The sequence below is a fragment of the Scomber scombrus genome, chromosome 11 (assembly GCF_963691925.1).
Source record: "Scomber scombrus chromosome 11, fScoSco1.1, whole genome shotgun sequence".
In the NCBI taxonomy this organism is placed as follows: Eukaryota; Metazoa; Chordata; class Actinopteri; order Scombriformes; family Scombridae; genus Scomber; species Scomber scombrus.
The window spans coordinates 17073428-17095172 of record NC_084980.1 but is presented as its reverse complement, the minus strand read 5'-3'; positions in this window follow the sequence as shown (position 1 = coordinate 17095172).

The window sequence follows — 21745 nt, the reverse complement described above, 5'->3', positions numbered from 1 at the left end:
AATGTTCACTTTGAATAAACAGTTTCAACTCCACACTCTAAAACATCAGAATAAAACTCAAACTACTCTCCCATATTAGTAAGTAAATACATTGACATTATGGGATTGTGTCTTCTGCAGCACTTCAAGATTTTTGACAATCATGAGTGAGGAACTGTAATGAGTACAAGAAAAAACCCAGTACATGTGTTTTTATATAAAGGAATTAATATTTAGGGTAATCAAAACACGCACTAACAGACACTAAAACACAGTTTCTATCCTACAGCCATCACTACAGCCATGCACCTCTGTCTTACACTGGATATGCACTTTAAGTTACTGTAAACAAGGACTAGTGCAATATTGTTGTGTGGACGAGTGAGTGGGTTGTTTTATATTGTTTTTATGTGGGGGTTTTTTGTTTTTTATGTGTTTCTTTTTTTACTATTTATTTTGCACTGCTAAGGACTGCACTTAATTTCGTTGTACCTGTTACAATGACAATTAAAGCCGCAAGCGGCGATGGCGGGCCCTCGCTCACCCATGCCACCGCGGGGCCTGAGGCATGGCGGGGCTGTGGCGTGAAGCAGAAAGTGAGAAAAAACCTGGAAGGAGGCCAAAAATGCAATGTTTCGTTCATCCAGTAGGGGGCAGTCACAGGTAGTTACACATATGGTCTGGTGTGGTCTGGTGTGTTCAGGGCGGCCACTCATCAGTCATGTGAAGTTTGGAGTGAATTGGACAAAGCATGAAGGAGTTATGAGCAGTTGGTGGTTCATCCACCAGGAGGCAGTAATGGGATGCATGCAGGTGTGTTCAGGGTCAGTCCCTCATCACACATGTGAAGTTTCGTGGAAATCGGACAATGTTGATGCAAAAAATGGCACTTCCTGTTTCCACTAGGGGGCGACATGAGCGACACCCCTATCAGATGGAAGAGGTCTCCACCCTGGACCTGTGTATCAATTTTCATGATGATACGTGTTCAATAAAGCCATCAAAAAGCCAAACGTATTTTCATGGCGAGGAATTGATGGTAGCCACGCCCCCACAGGGACGCCATTACTCGTAGCTTCACAGTGTTCATAATGTAGCTTCACCAACTGGTTCTGTATGTTTTAGAAGTGGAATGAAGTTGATGGGGTCAACTATGTATTTTTCATGAATTTAAGTTCACTTCCTGTTACCACCAGGGGGCGCTATGAATTACGTGGGAAGTTAATATATCGGGACGTTCAGGGCGGAGCCATCATCATGTCCAGCAAGTTTGAAGCTGATTGGATGAAGTATGTGGGCGTGAGAGCCACTCGTATGTACATGGCGAGCACGCCAAAGTCAGTTGAGCCCTGGCAGACACGCCCTTTGACCTACGGATGCGCAGAGCACAACTTAAGCTCAGCTAGGTCTGGAGATGTTGCGTACCTAATTTGAACTTGATCGGAAGAACGCTGTGGGAGGAGTTAATTTTAGGCGGGAAAAATCAAAACCAAAATGGCCGACTTCCTGTTGGGTTGAGGTCATGAGGTCAAGAGGCTTTTTTGCATATGTGGGTATAATACATATGTGTACCGAATTTTGTGAGCATGGGACAAAGTTAGCAAAATTCCCTATGGGCATTTTTGGACTTTGCAGGGGGCGCTATTCCGCCATTCTGCGTCGACCATGTACGACCACCCAAAAATATCGAATTTCGGATGAGGCCGGACGTCCGTGCAAAAGTATAAGCATTTTCGCATTTGGGAAAGGGGCGAAATTGGGGCACGAAATGTCAGAATAATAATAATAATAATAATAATAATAATAATAATAATAATAATAATAATAATAATAATAATAATAATAATAAACATTACAATTTCAATAGGGCTTTCGCCAGGCGACTTGCAGTCGCCGCTCGGGCCCTAATAATAAACATTACAATTTCAATAGGGCTTTCGCCAGGCGACTTGCAGTCGCCGCTCGGGCCCTAATAAAGATATGCTGATTCTGATTTACCTCTGATTTAGTTATTTTTCCTACCTGCATTCTGTTTTTTGGGGTTTTCTTTTTACTTTTAGGACCCACACTAATAACTGTATGTTCACATGCAGCCTATGACTCATGAACTTAAGTTCTGCATGAGCGCAGTCTTTTAGTCCTGTTTTCTCAACACTTCTTTTCAGTTCCCAAAATGTGTTGAAAGGATGCCTTCTTTGTATTGGTTATAAGAGAGATACACATAGTAATAAATGGCAACTCCTGTCAGCAGCATGAACTTTCTCGCCAACCTTGGATGTGCAGTGAAATGTTAAACTTTGGACAGAAGTCTCCCTATGTGCAAAAGATATTAGCCTACAATTCTCACATAGCATTCCAAAATACTGAACTCGAATGAAAACAAACAGATCACCTGTTTTAAGTCATGCATGGAGCAAGAGTGCGCTTAGCTTGTAGAATATAGCACTGTGGCTATGCTTTTGTTTTTCCAGTTAATCAAGTTTTCTTTTTGTCCCTTTGCCAACCCCATGTTTAATTCTAATTCAATCAGCAAGTCCATATGTTGCAACTTTTTTCAAGCATGGGACCTATCAGGCTGTTGCATTAATCACTCCTTTAAGTCAGCTCTCCCACCAGTGTCCAACAGACTCATTAGTTGAACCTGAGATGTGGTAGTCATAAATCCTGTTGGGGGGAGGCAATGGTATGTGACGACCATGGGAGAAATGATCAGATAGGTGATCCACCATGTTGGCCATTGCCAAGAGACAGCAGGGAGTTACCTACAAGGGAGGTACTAGGAGACAGAGGTTAGGTGTCAACTGGCTCCAGCATCCAATCCTCAGTGCAGGTTGGTGGGTAGTGGGACCCTGACAGTGGGAGATGAATGGGAGGGAATTATCTACTCACTCGGGCAGATAATTGCTCCATTTGGGCCTGAGTTAGAGAATAGCTTCTAATTAGCTCCCTGCAGTCCCCTAGACGTTCACTCCTCCTCCCAAAAGAAAAACACTCTCACACATGTTGGAGTTTTAACCAACTGGGTCACTTTGGTGACACCTAAAAAGTAGCAAGCTCTTCAGCCAGTTGGCAGCATGTCTGATTTGAATGATTTTCCACTTCAAAAGAGAGAAAAAAATTCAGTGTCAGTAAACCCTGATTACAAATTTTGTGCGAGCTGGCCTTCACACTTTCTGTCCCATGGTAGTGAATGATTTGCAGATTTGCATAAGCTTTTCTCAGTTTAGGTGTTTGTCATATGTAAATGATCACGGACTGATGTTAGAGTTTGATAATAAACTGATGATGTAGGAAAATATTCACTACTTTGATGACAATCATTAATAGTATGTGCAAAGGCTGCAATAAAAGCATGCATTGCCTTATCTAATCTTCAAACTAAGTCAAGTTCTCAAGGCAAATATCATTAAATTGTTATTTTTATTTTGCTTACACTATGAGTAATGTGTATAATTTTCATGAATCTACAATTCTTAGTTGAAGTGGTAAGAAGGACATTTTCAACAGTACTTCACCAAATTTGAAGGACCTTTTGGGCTATTATCACCTTACCAGTAGTAAACAGTTGAAACACAGTGTCCTCACCCTCCTCATTGATTAGCAGTTTTCACCGACAGTGGGAGGCCATTTGCAACTGAACTTCTCTAATTAGCATCTGTTTATTTGTTCTCACAGTTCAAGAGCAACAAACCTCACCCATTTCCTCCTGTTGCTGATAGTATCCGTAAAACCCAGAGTCTCATCATCAGTCTGGCCTGGTAGCAACGCAATGCCAGTTACAGTTACAGTTACACTTCAGAAAAGCTATTGTCAGCATTATTGTGAGATGGTCTGTATGAAGAGCCTTGTTGCCAAATGCATCAGACTTTAACCTTTGGAATGATGAATGCTTTCGTGACACGAAAACCAGATACTTTGCCGAGCAAACGTCAAATCTCGATTCAAAGACAGTCAAAACAGTAGGGAACAAAAGTCATTCAGTAGTATTAAAGATCAAACAGCTGCCGTGGGCCAGTTGGGACTTCTGTGGGGAAGATATCCTCCAGCACTGGCAGCAGTAGAAGGCGGTGACAGCTTTAGTGCACATGCCTGTGTCCCTGCAAGTGGACTGCACGGGGACCCCTGACATGTGGAAGCATGCAGAGAGTGGCCCAAATCTGGGCTGCCGTTCGGGTTGAGTGGGGTTAAAGTGGGTGATGATAGCTGGAAGGATAGAAGGGTAGGAGAGGGTTTAAAGCATTGTGATAACCACATCAACAACTTCTCCCATTAGCTGCAGATGCAACGAGGACAGCAGGCCACGGGAGAGATGGCATGAATGTGACTTGGAATGAAGTGCAGTTACATGTGTTAAACATAAAGTAGGCCGTCTTTATGAAAACACTTCAGATGCGGGTGATAACAGGTACAACAATCACAGCAATGGAATGGCATCATAATGGTTAAAACAAGCAGTTCTCCTCACTTTTAGCATTCATGAATTTTTCATGGTAGACTCAATTTCAGGTTCATATTTTCATATTTGTGGAATTCCATCTCATCTGTCAACTGTTTGTTTGAAGTGATTTGAGATATCCCAATGTAACCACAGGAACTAAGAGCTGAGGAGATTTCATTGGCAAAAGGGTGGGGATAATGGGAAAGGCACCCTGGGAAAATAAACTACAGCCAGTGATCCCTGAATGCAACATAATCCTTTCTAAAACTCCCCTGTTTATGGATGTTGGGATTTCTATCTGCAAGTGTGACATATTTCTCATCCACATCGCACGACTGGCCCCTAGAATAATGGTTGCACATCAAGAATGCAGATTGATGATCAACAAAATACACTAATGTCTTGTTTTGGTGTACTTTAAAATATACTCCAATAGCTCAAGTATAGTCTTGTGCTTTCACCACTTTCCCAATAATGGAAGATTAGCAGTGCAGTGGTTTTAGGAGATAGCAGTATATTATTAAGACATTCGTTATTAGCTTTATTTGACAAGCAGGGATTTATCATTTTTCCTTGAGTTAAAATAAGACACAAGATGAGATGAAAGTGAACTTTGAAGGTAAAATAGAAATATGTATAATTAGTTACCTATAGTCAATAGAAGTAGCATAATTCATCTATTATGTAAATGTTTTATATTCAAACCAAAATAGAATTTCAACAGGATATAACCCCATTTTGGTGTCTTAAATACTGTATAAATCACCCTGTAAAGTCGGTATTGGTGAGTTGAGAATGTGTCACACATCACCTCTGGGAGAATGAGTATAACAGAGCTCAGCAAAGTGTATGGAGCTGATAAAGCTGGATTGTCTGGCTGTAATCAGAGCCAGATGTGGTCAGGCCCTCGCCATGGTGGTCCGACCACATCTGCTGTGTCAGGGGGAGACGGAGAGGGGGGGATGGGCCACAGCTGGATGACCTTTGACCTAGAAAAGGGAACCACGAGCCAAGGCTGACAGCTGCCATGGACGAGGCAGGTGACCTGCTATCATCTCCTTTGCTCATATAGTTTATGACTTTGCTCAAAAGTTTCAAATGAGCTCTGTTGCACTTGGCTACTTGCAAATTCAAAAAAATATAAATGTATGTTCACTGTATATATTTACATATTGTGCAAGATTTAAGCATTTATATCATCACAAAGATCTGATCTGTGATATTGTTTACTTCCAAATACAAGAAGTGCTCCACTGTCTTGAGATAAGGTTCATATCTGTTTATTGATTGGCAAGTAAAGAGATGAAATATTACGCATATCAGCTCCAAACTGACTTCCTTAGATAATCTATACTTGTTTGGATATGATGCATGGTGATGAGCAAATTTATTTGCATATATATAACTTTATATTATTTACTATCAAAGTAGTTTATCTTTACACAATCCTGGCAATCTTGAGCAATTTCAAACTGCTTCCCATTGCTTTCACACTGTATCTAGTTATTCCAGTTTACTCATACACCCAATTTTCTTCAACTTCTGAAAAGCAGTCTGAGCTTGAAGAAAAAACCCCGCAGAAAAACCCCCAAACATCTATATCAACTGGAGTTTTCACATTGACAAGATTGGATGATACAATGACACAATGTTTTTGGCCCCACATTTCTATTTTGTATCATCCCTAAGTAACTGAAAATCCAAAATACTGTTTTGTTAACTTCTTTTACTTAATTTTAATGTCATACTTATACAACAGAAGAAAAAGTTGTATTATAACAGTCAAAATCTGCCAGATTAGCTGCCAACAAAAGTTAGGAGCAAACATCCCCAGTAAAGCTGTCACTGTGGCAGGTAAATGAACTGACATTATCTACACGTTCACTATTAACCCAGAGGCAGGAACTGTAGTGTGATGATGGACAGCCTTGTGGTTGAAGCTTGCCCAGGGCTATTAGTAGATCATTGGAGGAGTTACTTTTCCCTTCACGTCCTCTGCTCTCCTTTGGGGGGGTGGGGGTGGGGGTGAAGGATATTGATGTGATTTAGTTGTTAAACAGGGAAAATAAGATAGCTGCTGAGGTTAGCCATTTATTCCACCTTCGGGATGTATAATCCCAGAGAGGACAAGGACATTTATTATGTGGCTGCAGTTTTAGTTGTTTTATACTTGCTTTGTTCATGGGGTCTGTTTCTTTTTCTTTCTTCTCCATACGACCTTATGTATTTTAGAAATTCTAACTCTAACCCTAACTCTAACCCTTACATAAAAAATGGGAATGTGTTTGACATGTTTCATCAATAGCTCACAGAGTAACACCCCATTTCAACCAAAAGGCAATGGTCTTTATCACATATAGTCCTTTCATATCTGGTCTTGATGGATACGGAGGGCAGTCAGTCAAACATAACTCCAAATACATCAGGCCTGTGTGGTGCAGCAGTGATAGGGGTGAGTCGTCATCACCATGGCAGCGAGCGCTGTATCTCCTGTGCTCGATGATGGAGTTGCCATAAAAAAAGAGATTTATCTGTCTTCACAATCCCAGAGACGAATGAGGTGCTACATGAAGTATCTCCACAATGACCTGTCTTCTTGGTTTCACTGCTTCAGGTGCCTCATATTTTCTTCCCTGCACCCCCTCATTTTAGTACAGAGAAGGTATGCATTTATCAAGAGGAAGAGATTTAAATCATTTCTTGCACCCAAAGCTAGGGGTTGGAATGCCAAGGCTGATATGGCTGAACACACTTGTGCTTGAGTGTGCATGCTCGCTTGTGTGCATGCCTCTGTCTATGTGTGGTACTCTCATGCCTTGTTGCAGTTCTTCTTCTGTTTTCAGTGGTCTAATGGACACGAGAGACGATTCCAGGTAGCTACGGTAAGAAAACCCTCAATATACAGGTCAGTCTGTGATTTAGAATCACCTGACCTGCAAAACTATTTTAGGTAGCAATTTTCCGTAACGTTTTTGGCAATGTCTAATACATATGGAGTTATCGCCTTTCTTGAATTAAAGTAAAAACAGTCCAAACGACATTCCATAAATCTCTACCTTTGGACACTAATTAGTAAGTCCAAGAGGAAGTTAAATATTGCTTGAGCAGGGCTTTATTTCCAACTGTCATTTGCCACCCTGAATTAACCCATCATCATTATGAATTATTATCTGACATGAAATACAGGTTTGCTGTTTGAAGTTAGGCATTTAAGACTTTAACTCACCCATGGTGACATCTTTGTCATGTAAACAGACTCAAAACAAAGAAGTGCTGAGAGGAAGTACTTGTCTTGTTTAAAATCATATTCTTAAAAAGGTTAACAAAGGATGGATGGAAATTTATCCAATTTGACTTTTGTGCTATTATATAAAGCAACACATTTTGATTGCTACTAATAATGAATGTTATCAAATTAAATGCAATACAGTTTTGACTAATAAAGCTCAATAATAACACAGATGATAACTTGGTTGACTGTTTTGTGATCTTTACAACAGTTCCACATAGCTACATGTAGGGCATGCAGAGATCTCCATATGCAGAAAATCTAAAAATCTCGTCATTTTTAGGCAACGTTATAAATTCCTTTGTTTTTGTCTGTCACATATATAATTGCAAGTAGTTGCATTTTTGCCAAGAAAACCAAATCAAAGGAGAAACGTTGAGGAGCTATGTAATTTCTTCTGACATCCTGTTATCAGCACCCAGCACTCCATTACATAAGAGCGGTAACACCCAGGACTATGGTAAAAGAAATAGGGGAAAAAAGATAGAGAGTGCACAGGCACCTCCTTCAGAGCTCAGGCATTTCCTTCTGGGATATCCCCCCCTCATGACCTCTGAGGGGAAAAGGAGAGATGGTAGAGAGGAAAAAGTGAGCGTCAAGCTGGCAGGGTCTTTAAGGGTGTGTCCTGCTTTGGGTTGGAGGGTAGCAAGCTACACTGACCCTTAATGGATTTGAGTGACAAGCAGTCAGTGCTGGATCAGCCGATGAGGAGTGGCTGGAAAGAGGCCCTTTCTCTATTGTTCTGGCTGTGACGTTCCCTGCCATGCTTCAGTGAGGGCAGGTGCTTTAGGGTGTCAAAATAGGAAGACCCATGGACAGGCTTGGCTGCTGTCCATGCTCCTCTGACATATGACAAAAGCTCCACTCTCACCTCAGCACAAAAGAGAGACCAAATATGAGAGCAAGTCGTTTACAAAGCACTGCTAGAGATTCCGTGCTCTGCTTAAACGGGAAAGGGCTGACAACCTTTGGACCCAAATGAGTGTGTTCTGGAAAGATTTGGTCATCTCCTCATTCTTGTTTTGTGAGTGTGCTATAATATGGATATCACACTGATAACTGGCTTTCAATGAGAGATGATGATCACCCTCAGCTAACTAATAGTGACTTTTTTTCTTAGCTGTCTTAGCTGTCACATAATACTCAAAGATCAAGAAATAGAAGACATTACAGATCACATTTGGAAATATGCAAAAGTGTTTAGAAAAAGCTTTAATTCATAGTTCAATAGCATGGCATGTTCAATGTGTGATACATGAATAAAGGTCAGGGATAAAGAATAGCAAACTACAACAGAACCCTGTCCAAATGAGGAGTGAAAGAACGAGCCAAGTTGTTATCAAAGCCCAAGTGATTATTTTCCACAAGATTTTCCTGTCAGGATGTTATGAATGTCTCCATGTTCAGTGGTCTGTGATAAATGGTGTCACTTTAACTGTACTGATGTCATCCAACAGCCTCAAGACCTAACTTCCTCTCCAGTAAGTGTGAGCTGAAGGATGCACTCGCTGTGTCCTGTGCAGGACAGATGGCTTGTGTGTGTGTGTGTGTGTGTGTGTGTGTGTGTGTGTGTGTGTGTGTGTGTGTGTGTGTATGTGTGTGTGTGTGTGTGTGTGTGTGTGTGTCTCTGTGTGTGTGTGTGTGTGTGTGTGTGTGTGTGTGTCTCTGTGTGTCTCTGTGTGTGTCTGTGTCATAGTGGTAAGGATGGCTTCGTCTTTTCCATACTTTCCATCACATGTACAAAGTCTTTTGGGGGATTTTAGCCTTTGGTAATCCATGTGTTTCCCCCTTTTTTAAGTTTCAGAAGCCTGCACACATTTCTGTACAGAAGCAATTAGATCTATCATCATTACAGTTGCAGAGAGGGCCATTATTTACACTAGTTACTGCATTATTGATTATATTTTATCCCCAGTATGTGTAACGTGAGGCTGGAATGTATTTATCTTGGAGGGGAAAACGCTTCCTCTGCAATAATGTATTCTACAGGATTACATTAACAAGTCTCTATGCTTTGTTTGTTTTCATAGTCTATCTAGCTTTTGCTATACAATTGCGTGATTGGAGTTAGATTTCCTGCAGTGTAAAGAAAGCCATGGCAGGAATGTGTACGTTTAGCTAATTTGCTGTGCAACATAGCGGCATGGAGAACGGTGAATGGAGATATGAGCATGTCACATCACTGTTTTCAAGCTTAGTAATGGTAACTGGGCCCGGCAGGCCTGTCAAGCTTTTGGATCTCTACATATGCTGAAGTGTGTGCATGAGGCTATAAGGAAAGAGTTTGGAGTGGTTGTGTCTTTTTTGAAGCCTTTTCAAGACCACAAGCAGAAGAATTAAAGTGGATGGATGGATGGAATGGATTAAGCAGTGTGTTTATCTGCTCCAACTTAAGCTACAATCATTAGCATATCCAGCTAGCTAGCTTCAAGCATATAGTAATAACCAATCGTTACCAAGTTAAAGGAATGTAACATGAATTTACTAGTTTGTGGGATTAAAGGTTGAGTTAAAAAGACCTGTTCATGACTAGTACATCTGCTATTGCATTTTCATACCATATGTAGTATATAAGCCAAACAGGGTTATGCTCTGATATGACTTTTTAATTTCTCATACTTACACTAAAACAATCTAGGATGGTGACTTTTCTCCTAGGATATGGTATGTTGTTTTAGTATTTTGCCACAATATCATGTATGTAGCCATCAAGTGCATGTTTAACACCCTTTTTTAATTTTAAAACAAGTGAGCCAGTAAAAGTCGGCAGGGACAGCGTTTTCAGTTAGCGTTGTCATTTTGGCTGGTGACAAAAACAGAGAAGCCTTCTTTTGTCAACTACTGTCAATCAAGGACACATTGGTTTAAAAACTGAATTAAAAAATAATTCTGAATTGTAAATCTTACCATCATCATTATTGTAAACCAGGGCTTAGTTGGTAGCTTGGTCGCTTGCTTCTATTATCAATAGAGATTCAGCATTTCTTTCAGCTGTATTTCTGAAAAAATTGAAATATGTTCTAGGGATTTTTTTCCATGTTCTAAGATGACTCAATGTCCACTATAGCACTTTCTAGCAGAAGCTGAAAACCTGCATGACTTCAACAAATATAACCAACAATTACTCTGCGAGCAAACATAAAACTAGATTTCTAGGTTTTATGAACTACTTATTAAATGACCATGTCTCTGTGCTCGAGCCACAACATTTAACCTGCTATGGTCTCCGGATTGTGTGAAATGCTGTTTGTCAAAGGAAGTGAGAAAAAATGTAATAAACTGTATAAAATTGTTTAATCAAATAAAAATAATCCATGTCTAAACATATGGAGTGAAAAATATGACATACTGTTGAGAAATGTTCAGAGGCTTGATCTTCTGTTATTTACATTATTACAAACATCAGTGTGATTTTCTGTGAAGTTTTCTTCATCAAGGAAAATAACTCAGAGGTTCCAGTTTCAGTTCGGCTATCTATACTGTGGAATTATTTACATCACTGATTAGAAACATAGATATAAAATACCTAAAATGCGACTTATTGAGAGGGGGTATTAAAGTGTTAACTGTAACCTGACTCAGGGACTAAACTTTCCAACCTACTTTCATGACTCTTGTCTTGGGGGTTTGTAATCTTGTAATGATGTTTTGATCTAAAATATCAGAAGTGGGTTTTTGTGCGTGTAAATGTGCCTCTGTATTCAAAAGCAGGCAAGTGAATGTATTTCTGTATTACTCTCTCTCATTTTCCTCGTGACTTTATCTCCTGTGTCAGTGCTATTGAAACCGAAGGCTGACTAAGTTTTCCCGATGCCAGGGTAGTGCGTGGCCATTGTTCCAGGTTCTGACAGCAGCAGAGCTGTTGTTGATGGACAACACCACTGATTCGCCTGTGTTTCCTGTACAGACCTAGACAGAGCTCACAGTTTGCTGCTCTGCTCTTATCATGCATGACACCGAGCCAGGAGAGAAGAAAAAGAAGGGGAAGCCGGGGGAGTATTAAGAGCAAGAAGAGGGGTTTTCCTTTATGCTCTTTTTCTTGACAGAAAGCCAATATCCAGTCTGAGTTGATGACTAAAGAAGCTGCGTATTAGTATACGTTTGTGCTTTATTTGTGGCAGAGATAGGTGCTAAAATACCACTTTCATTATGATTCTGTTTCTCCCTGTTTGGGCACGACGAGATGCAAGATTGTTGCTACTGATAAGATAAGAATGTAGCAGTCGCCTGCTCTGGTTGCTGGTGCAGAAGGAGGAAATGCCTATCTGATGGGATTTTCAAATTGGATTTTGAATGGCCAGACAGGGAAGGAGAAAAATATTTACACTACTGACATCTCCATCTCTGGGAGTTGTAGGCATGGCCCCTTGGCAGTGTTATAAACAACAGAAACACAAAAAATTAAGCAGTTTATAGAGAGAGTGTGTGAGATATGGCCCGAGGCAATTTGTCAATACATTTGATGTATTATTATCTCTTATTTGTCTCCAGATTTTCACAAATTTCCTCTGCAAAGTGTGTTATAATAAGTCTTAACATGTGCTGAGAACTGCCTGGGTGGATTATTTTGGATTTTTAATTAATTAATTTTTTTAAAAAACAGTTTTGATAACACTTTTAGGATAGTTAAATTTGTCTTTTTATCCACTGTGTTGCTAGATTTGATGTGACAATAATCTATATAGCCTACTGTCATTCCAACCATAAATGTGACCTTAAACCAAAATGATTATATCTGGAGACTTTTCCAATTTTTATGTATACAAGACTGTCCAAATAGATGTTTGTCATGAAAAAAAGAATCAAGCCCATTTTAGGTAATCTTCCAGTGTGACAGTCATATTAGTCAGCAGGAGAAAGAATGACTAAGTGCGTGTGGGCAGAGCTGGATAAACTAAATCTGTCGATAAGATTTGTTCCCATTAATAGAGAATTGGAATGAGTACATAAAGACTTGTCAAGGAAGTAGCTGTTTATTGCTTGCTTTAAATCAGTGCCAGAAGCTTGTATTCACAGATTTTATGGTGTGCCATCAACTGTAATTAATCTGGAAGAAAACATGCAGTGCCATCACCTTTTTTACTGCCCACATTAGAAAGGTGAAACCTGGGTATACCCCCACAGCCGGGGGGGGGGAGACATTAAATGTCAGTCCAGATCAGATATGCAGGGTGAGGTTCATGGAAGAAACATAAGGTTCAAGCAAATGTGTTCATACTTTCACATTTCACAATGGCCACATACGACATACCCATAAAAGAAACCACTATGACAATGTGAGCACATTATCATATTATTCATCACTCACACAAAGCTACTTTGTGTTTATTTTCCTTAGCAGTAACAGCATTTCCTGTGTGCAATGACTGGGACTTTTTGAGTCCCTCTCAATTGCTTCGCTAAATACCAGAAAACCACCAACAGAAGCTGAATCCAAGACATTTAAAAGTGGACTGACTTACTGGACTCTTGACCTAACTGTCAAGCAGTTGTCAGAGCCCATATGTTTGCCCTCTTGTATGGCAATGGCGAGTCAATTATTGAGAAGGTGCATGAACAGAAGGTCAATGTGTTTTTCCAGAGGTTAAATCAAGTGTGTAACCTCCACAATGCAGATTGATGGTTGCCTCCTGACAGCCAATGAAACGCACAGCCTGGGATTTTTGTAAACTTTGTAGTGGCCGGCAGCCCTGGCCCTCAATTTGAAAGAGGTGCTGTGCCAGGTGGCTGGAGTACAGAGCTGTTTATTTCTGTGAACTGCTGGGGACTGCAGCCCTGCAAGCAGTCCCAGCGCTTTCATGTTTCCCCATACGGCATGCCCTATGCAATCCGCCCGCCTGTTATGAGCATGAAGTAAACAAAACATTAGGTCATCATAAATCACCAGCCAATGACATGTCTGGAGCTGAGATTAGACAACCAGAGTAGAGCACTGGAGCGCAGAGCAGGGAAACCAGCCTCTTGTCCTGCAGCCTGTAGCTCCTTCTCTACTCCTTGGTCCCAATGTGTAAGATCATTATTAAAATTGCACCCCAATTAAGATAAGGCTAAATTACTTTCTCTGTCTCCTTCTTTGATGTCCAGGGGATTTTTCTCTGTTCTACAGTTGAAAAAGCGGCACTTTAAAAAGGAGCAGGGGGAGACAATTGCTTTGAGTGTGCTTTGATGTTGGAGTTGTGGCATTGCATGGAGTTTGATTGGAAATGTGCATGATTGATTTTTTTGTGAGATTAATTTCAGGCAAAGCTCCATTTTCAAAAGTGAACGCTACATCTCATTTGCTCAATTGCAAAAACAATTTAAACTTTTGGCAGAATGAGTAGACATTGTGAGAATGTATTTGTGTGTGTGTTTGTGTGTTTGTGTGTGTGTGTGTGTGTGGTGTGTGTGTGTTGCATTCCACTTTATCTGAACTCCTTTCAGTTGCCACAGGCATTGAGTGCTGAAACGTGACTTATTTTTCTCTGGCTCCACCCATGTCTATGCTGAATCAGTGTAATTGAACTTGTTTCCTACTGTGTATTGAGTACAGTCTGCAGAGCAAAGAGTGCAGAGTGTGTATGAAAACCTCCACTGGACTAAATGGTATTTGTATAATCCCGTTGGAAGATCTGTTTGCCACTGGCAAGGGATATGACATAGAGACAGAAAGGGAACACACTGCAAATGTATGTTAGAGGCAAAGTGACTGTCTTTGAATGGTAAAAAAATGAATTTCTTTTCATTATTTTAGAAATGCTATCTCATAAAAAATTATCTTTCCATGTATAATTTTTCCTCTGCAACTAATTCCAGCACTTAGCCCCACATAGTCTATTGTTCATCCTTGTTCTCTTTGTCTTAAAGTTCATGTATTTGCCTGATTTCTCACTGTAAACACAAGGGCAAAAACATCAGAGGCCTGTGGACTGGGGATGTTTATATGAGCAGAGAGCCTGGAGATGGAACAGAGATATGAGTGCTGATCTGTGAAAGGAACTACCGCTGTATCGCTGCTGCTGGCCATCACACACAAACACCATCTGGCCGCCTCTCACCAGACAGAGGAGACCTCACACCTGCACTCCTCACAGATATTGCAAGAATTCGTCCAAGTGGACAGCAAGCAAGAAAACAGTTGGTAACGCTATGCATGTACTGTAAAGTTCTTATTTTTTATAATAGTAAATGTTTGTCAAAGGTCTCCGAATATGTTTTATCTTTGGCTGATCTAAGACCAACTGCTGAGAGCATGAATGGATTAACTGCTATTAATTTCTTAGATTTGACACTACATATAGATTGAGGCATTTCACTCAATAGTGCACTGTGATGTGGAGTTGCTTCTGATCTTCTCACTATCTTCAGCACAGCTAACTCTTGTTGCTTCCAGAATCAAGCCAGGGGAGAGATTTAAAAAAAAAAAAAAAAAAGCTTCAGCTATTATTTACACATTGAGAATGGTATGTTGCCATTTGGCATTATGCTCTCTCCTGGTGTCTACATATCAAATTCTATGTTGTTTTTTGATCTCTCTTTCTTCACTTTTTGTGTTCTCCACACTTTTCCTTCTCTGTGTTAGATGTATTTAAATGCTCCTCGCAATGCAATCAAGCTTGGACTCAGAGAAAAAGAGAGTGAGAAAATTAGTTAACTGGCTGAAGGGTAAACAAAGGGCTGCTGAAAGTCTGCTGGAGTTTCACCTCAGAGGTCAAAGGGCAGATAGTCGATTGACAGAGGCAAAGACAGCAGACATTTGAAATACATGTTTGGATCATTGTTGTCCTCTTTCCAAATTTGATTGTCGTATTTGTTTGAACATGAATTATATATTTCACAAGATTGTCTTCTTATAATCTTATAATGTATGTTAATGTTGTTTCAGATCACATAATGTAGTATCTAATATACCTTCAAGGTTAGTGCTGCAAATATGATCCATTGTGTGATTTATGTGTTTTCTCATCTGCACACACATTTTATTTGGTCATTTGAAACTTGCATCTCCTCAACAACTTAAAATCAAATAAAAATGTAAACAAACAAATAAATAAAATATATAAGATGTTTTAAGTCACTGTTTTTCTTTGCCTGTATTTCACTTTTTTTTTACTCCATATCTGTCAATATAGTTACTAATTACCTAACAAAAAAGTTGGAATAAAATTCAAATGTAATGCATTGCTAGAGTTTAAACCACCTGACTAGACATGCAGTAGTTGAATCATCTCCACCTCAAACAATACTAGTAAAAATGTATTTACACATTTAATAATCTATCAATATAATATGCAGTAAAACAATGCTCGCAGTGGCCTTTTTTGCACAAAGAAATATTACAGTAGTTTTACATTTCGAAAAGCAGGATGTTTAATTGTAAAGGTATGTTTTTTACACTGTGATATTGCTACTTTTACATACTTAGTAAAGGATGTGAACACTGATCACAATTTAAAGCAATGAATCGATAACATGTGGGTCAAACTCATTTACACAAACACCACTTAACAAATCCATCAACACCATCGGAATGGACAGGAAGAATAAAGAGAAGGAGAAAAGAATAACACGACATTTGCCCTAATTGTGTTATTGTTGACATTCTGATTTGTTCACTGATTTGCCTTATTTCCAGTACGTTTTAATCTGATCATTGCTGTGTGCTACTGACCTCCTTGTATGATTGACAGATTAAATATGTGATCAGAGCTTTTTCTTCACTGGTGGATCTGGAAAAATAGCTGAAGTATCTGTTTCTAATAAATCAACTGTATTGGATTTGTCCTATGGGAGCACAGAGCAGTTGTCAACATTGCCTTCCTTATTATTACACAATCACTGCTGCCATGTGAACTTCAAAATCAATGCGAAGGACATAGGAGGAGGAGAAGAAGATGTGACGAGCACTTTGTGGGAAATAATTCGGGAGGAAGTCTGCTTTTTGAAAATCAGACACAAAAAAAAACGTATACACACATAATTGCATAATCTCTTAATACTGCATGGTGGAGTACACTGCACTGACTCTGCCAGGAATTCATTGCCAGTGGGATTCTTCCAGCGTTCAGATGACTTTAGCTTCACACACACACACACTCACACACACACACACACACACACACACACACACACACACACACACACACACACACACACACACACACACACACATACACACACACACACACACACACACACACACACACACACACACACACACACACACACACACACACACACACACAGCAAACAACACCATCCCTCCCCATTAAAATCAAATTTCACATTTGTTTTCCTCAGTTATCCACCTCTTTTTGAAGCCCCATTGTCTTGTTTCTACTTCAAGGAGAAAGGACATTTACTCTGCAGGCCAATTCATCACTGTGTCTCTGGCTGGCTGGTGTGGCACTTCTCTTTTCTACTCCTTGAAAGGCATTATAGCACTGAAATGGGTCACTTCTAGCATTGTCTCCTCCTCTTTTGGTGCAGATGACACCCGCCTCCCTGGGCTTAAAAGATGTGAGGAGCATGGGGAAGAAAACTGATTGCACTAAAACACATCTGGAACTTAATTTGTATTTATTGAAAATTATTGTTCAAATTGAATATCGTAAAAAATAATTGACTATATATCATTTTAAATTTATTAATATGTAATAATTTATCCTTAATACATTTGTTTTGTTTGATTTTAAATGTTTAGGGATTTTTTAATACTTTTTTATAATAATTTAGTTTTTAATTTTTTTTTAATTAATTGTTAAATATGTCGAAGATCATTTGATTTTCATGAAACACAAATGTATTTGTATTATCCTCTCATTGTAATTACATGTATTCATATTTTAAAAATAATAAAACACAAAATTCTGTCTTGACTGTAATTTTGATCCCTTCATATTCAAAATATATATATTTTTTTTTTGTTTTGTTTTAAATGTCAGCCCTTCAGCAATCTTTTAGTCTGCTGTTGATGTTCTCATAGCTCAGTGGCCGCCTTGCACCATAAAATGAGATGAGACCCGCGAAAGACACAGACAACTGCTACTGGGGCTCAAATAGCAGTAGCTGCACAGCTCTGAAGTGGCTCTCTCATGTCACAAGTTACAAGAGTTCAAGTTTACTCAGTTTGCTCCCTGCAATCTGGAGGCAAAGTGAAACTGAGTTTGTTCTGCACAGAAAACCTTTTTGAGCCATGATTTCATTTGTGCATATGTGTGAAATGTAAATATGGTTGCATGTATATTACTATGTTGCTATGTAGATGTCGTGTAATTTAAAATACTTATTTCATGAAGAAGGGCCAATATTAAATAAATAAATAAATAAATCACTGCACCCTACTATCATTCTATTATTGTTAAATTTAATTCCAAACTATGTAATTCATGTTAATGTCATTATCAACTAAAGACAAACACACGTCTGCCAACATGTTTCTGCCAACATACCCTACTATAAAAAGCGGAATGACTAAAGCATTAAATCCACTGTAGAGTTGGCAAATCATTTTTTACACCGACATAACACCTTTGGTTTGTTTGTTCAGTGCTTAAAAGATAAACAACATTTATTTGGTTACATGCCTGAGTTGCAATGTTTGATATCTGAGAAATTCGATGTATAATAAAATATAAAATAGGTTACTATATAAATATAAGAATCTGATTTTATCACCCACACCTGCGGCAGAATGGAGCTTTATTCCAGTCTGGCCATTCAGATTAAAAATAAGGCTGTAAAGCCGAGCAGTATGAGACCTTCAAAATACATAAAATGAAACTGCACTTGACAATAAATTACTGTAGGCTATGACATGCTTGTATAATTGGGACATTCAACTGCTCAGTGCGTAAAAAGGTGCTATAATTAGAAACCGCAGGCCGGGGCGGCAGAGAAGCAGCTTTTGTGTAACTTGAAGGCAACTTTGTTCGTTTTTGAGGTATCTCGCCAAGGCTGTCGGGTTATTCGCAGGTCGGCCGTTTCCCCTTGGTGTGACTTCACAGTGGCCCATTATCCCTCCATCGGACCACTATGAGGTTTACATGAGTCCGTTCCGTTTGGTTTGAAGATGTTGCGCGAATTGAAGGTCATTATTTAATCCAGAAGCCTTGTTTACACCCCATCCCTCTGCCTGTTTTGACAAAGCCGAGTGAATCATTTCTTTGAAAATTATCATAAGTCTTTTAAACGAGACGTGGAGAATGAGAGGCTGCACGCAGCGGTTATTCTTTCCTTCTGAGAGACAAGTGCTGGACCTCCAACCTTTCTCTCGTTTGGCCGCAGAGCAGACAGAATTTGCGTCTATGGACACATAATTAGAAACAGATGGCGCTTGGAGCTCGGGTGCTGTACACTAACTGAGAGCTAAAACACAGCATTTTCCACTGAGCTGAGCTGGTCATCAGCCATACAGGTGCACACACAGTCTGTAAGGGCTGATCGAGCCTTCAGTGCACCCTCCCCCTTTGTACTGATCGGAACATGGAATAGGTTAAATCCGAAAGTACGCATTACACCTATGTTTGCAGGTAGCATCGTTTGGATTTCTTCTGGCAAAAGATGTGTTCCCAAATTACATTACATTAGGCTATATTTAGCTTTTGGCAGCAAAGAGCAATGGTGGAATAATCTTTGTCTCGTTTTTATTTTTAAATTTAAAAAAAACTGCAACCATTACAGCCTTAAATGTCAGGACTCTTAAGTATTCCGGTGACCCAAAAGCGCCAGAAGGGTGCTGAAAGAGAGAGAGAAAAAGTTTCATCCCGTCTGTCTGTATGAGGATTACATTTCATATGTTCTCTATCGAATAAATATAGCGTCGTTTCTTCAATGCGCGAAGGACAAATCAATGATCGGTGACTGTAGCCTAATTCCCGTCAACAATCATTTGTCCTTTGCGGAAACTAACAGGATAGTCAAGCCTGTCAAGGTGATAATAACACGTGTTGAGAGTGAAGTTTTCCCCTTACGCTTGTGGTTGTGCATCATCAGCTGACATAATTGTTACTTACAACAAATTAGTCATAGACATCAATCCATATATACATTTATATTTTTGCAAAGTTTAGAATAATGAGATTATTTAATAGCTAGTGATTATTGTATCCATGCTACTCCTAAAATAACATTGTTATGTTGAATTTTTCTGAACCTGACCTCCAAACACAAAGGCTATGGTACCTTGCTCTTTACTGGTACTCTTATATCGAATATCCTTCATTTAAGAAAATATCATAGAAAATACATAAAATGATTAAAATGTTTAGCTTGTGTTTTCCAAAATACGTATAACCTACATTTGTCTCTCTTGGATCCTGTTTCAGATTATAGGAAGTGATTGTCAGTGACAAAACAATATAAAAAATAAAAAAAATATTTGATGTCTGCTATAAAACCCATTCAATAACAAATTCAACATATATATATATATATATATATATATATATATATATATATATATATATATATATATATATATATATACAGTTTTGGAGTGTTAAATATTAAAGGCATGGACAACACAGGCGCTTTTGTCTTTGCTATTTGACCCAAAGCAGTGAGGGAAATTGTGTATTTTCAGGAATGTAGCAGAACGTTTCAGGAAAAAGGAGAGTAAAGCCTTGATACAGGCAAGAGAGGCAGAAACAAGAGTCCCCAAATATCTGATGGCGCCCCCAAACAGATACAATATGTGGACCACTGGCCCCAGTTTAATGAGGTTGAAGCAACATCTGATTAGACTTTCTTGTTGTTTTGTAAGTCCGGACTGTGTGTGGGGACATGACTGTTGCAGCAAAAACAAAAAAATAGTAAAGCGTATTCATTGTAATGAAAGTGAAATTAAATTTGCATTGCGCTGTGGGCCCTAGGGTCGGATGATGGCCCCCTTTTCAGCCTTTTTCTGCTTTTGTAGCTAATTTCTGGAATTTTATATTTTTCTTTTCTTTTTAAAAAATGTTCTATTTACAATTCTGCGGAGTAAAAAACACAAACACCAAGTTCAGCTCTACTCTGGTCGTCCCATCTCTCTCTCTCTCTCTCTCTCTCTCTCTCTCTCTCTCTCTCTCTCTCTCTCCCTCTCTCTCTCTCTCTCTCTCCCTCTCTCTCTCTCTCTCTCCTGTGCTATGTCCTGTTATATTGTTGATGGTGTTCTGGCGGCCGACATCCTCCTCATTGACCCCCGTCTCCCTCTCTGCCTTTTCCGTCTCATGAAAAACGATTCCAGCTCTCTGATTGAATTTTATTCCTTCCTGACCTAGTCTATTCTGTGAGGACGCCATCAATCTTTTGACTAACACGACGTTTGTTTATTAGGCCTATACTTGGGAAAGTATCTAATGACTTTTATGAGCTTGATTATGGTTGTTGCAATCGGGAGACAGGGGAGAGACGTACAAGCAGCATTTTATTGTGGCTACTTGAACAATTCCTATATTTTCTCTTTTCTCCTTTGCTATCGTTGTTCACACGTTTAGACCATTGTAGTCTGAAATATGCATATGGCCTGCAGCTTCTCACAAAATATTCTGTTTTGATGTGTTGCCCTCTTGCTATTGTAGCTGTCGCTCTACTCTTGTTGGTCTAGAGACCCAGAGCGATTTATGGAAAAATCCCAGCCAACCCACCTTCCATTTGCAGAAAACTGTTTTAAAATTACATTAAATTCATGCTATGGTTTGACTTGGTCTTAAGTGGGTTTTAACTTGACATCTGTCATAGTCTCTGAGACATGTTGACATATCTGTTTAATTAAACATTTGCAGAGCAGAGTAAAGCGTCCATAATTAGTCAAGTAAAAGTTGGGGGTTTTTTTTAATAAAGTTTTTTAGATGGAAGAAAAAACCCAACTTGCTTGCTTGAGTATATAAAGAGGAAAATGCATTAGTATCATGCTACACTATATTTGTAAAATTCTAATTTTCAGTTTAAACAGACGCCAATAAAATAACGCCAATAGTTTCTACTGAGCAGCTACATTATTGTTATAGTTGTTGTTGTTATTATCATTAGTAGTAGTAGTGTTATTGTTATTGACGATGTTTTTGTACAAACTGTAG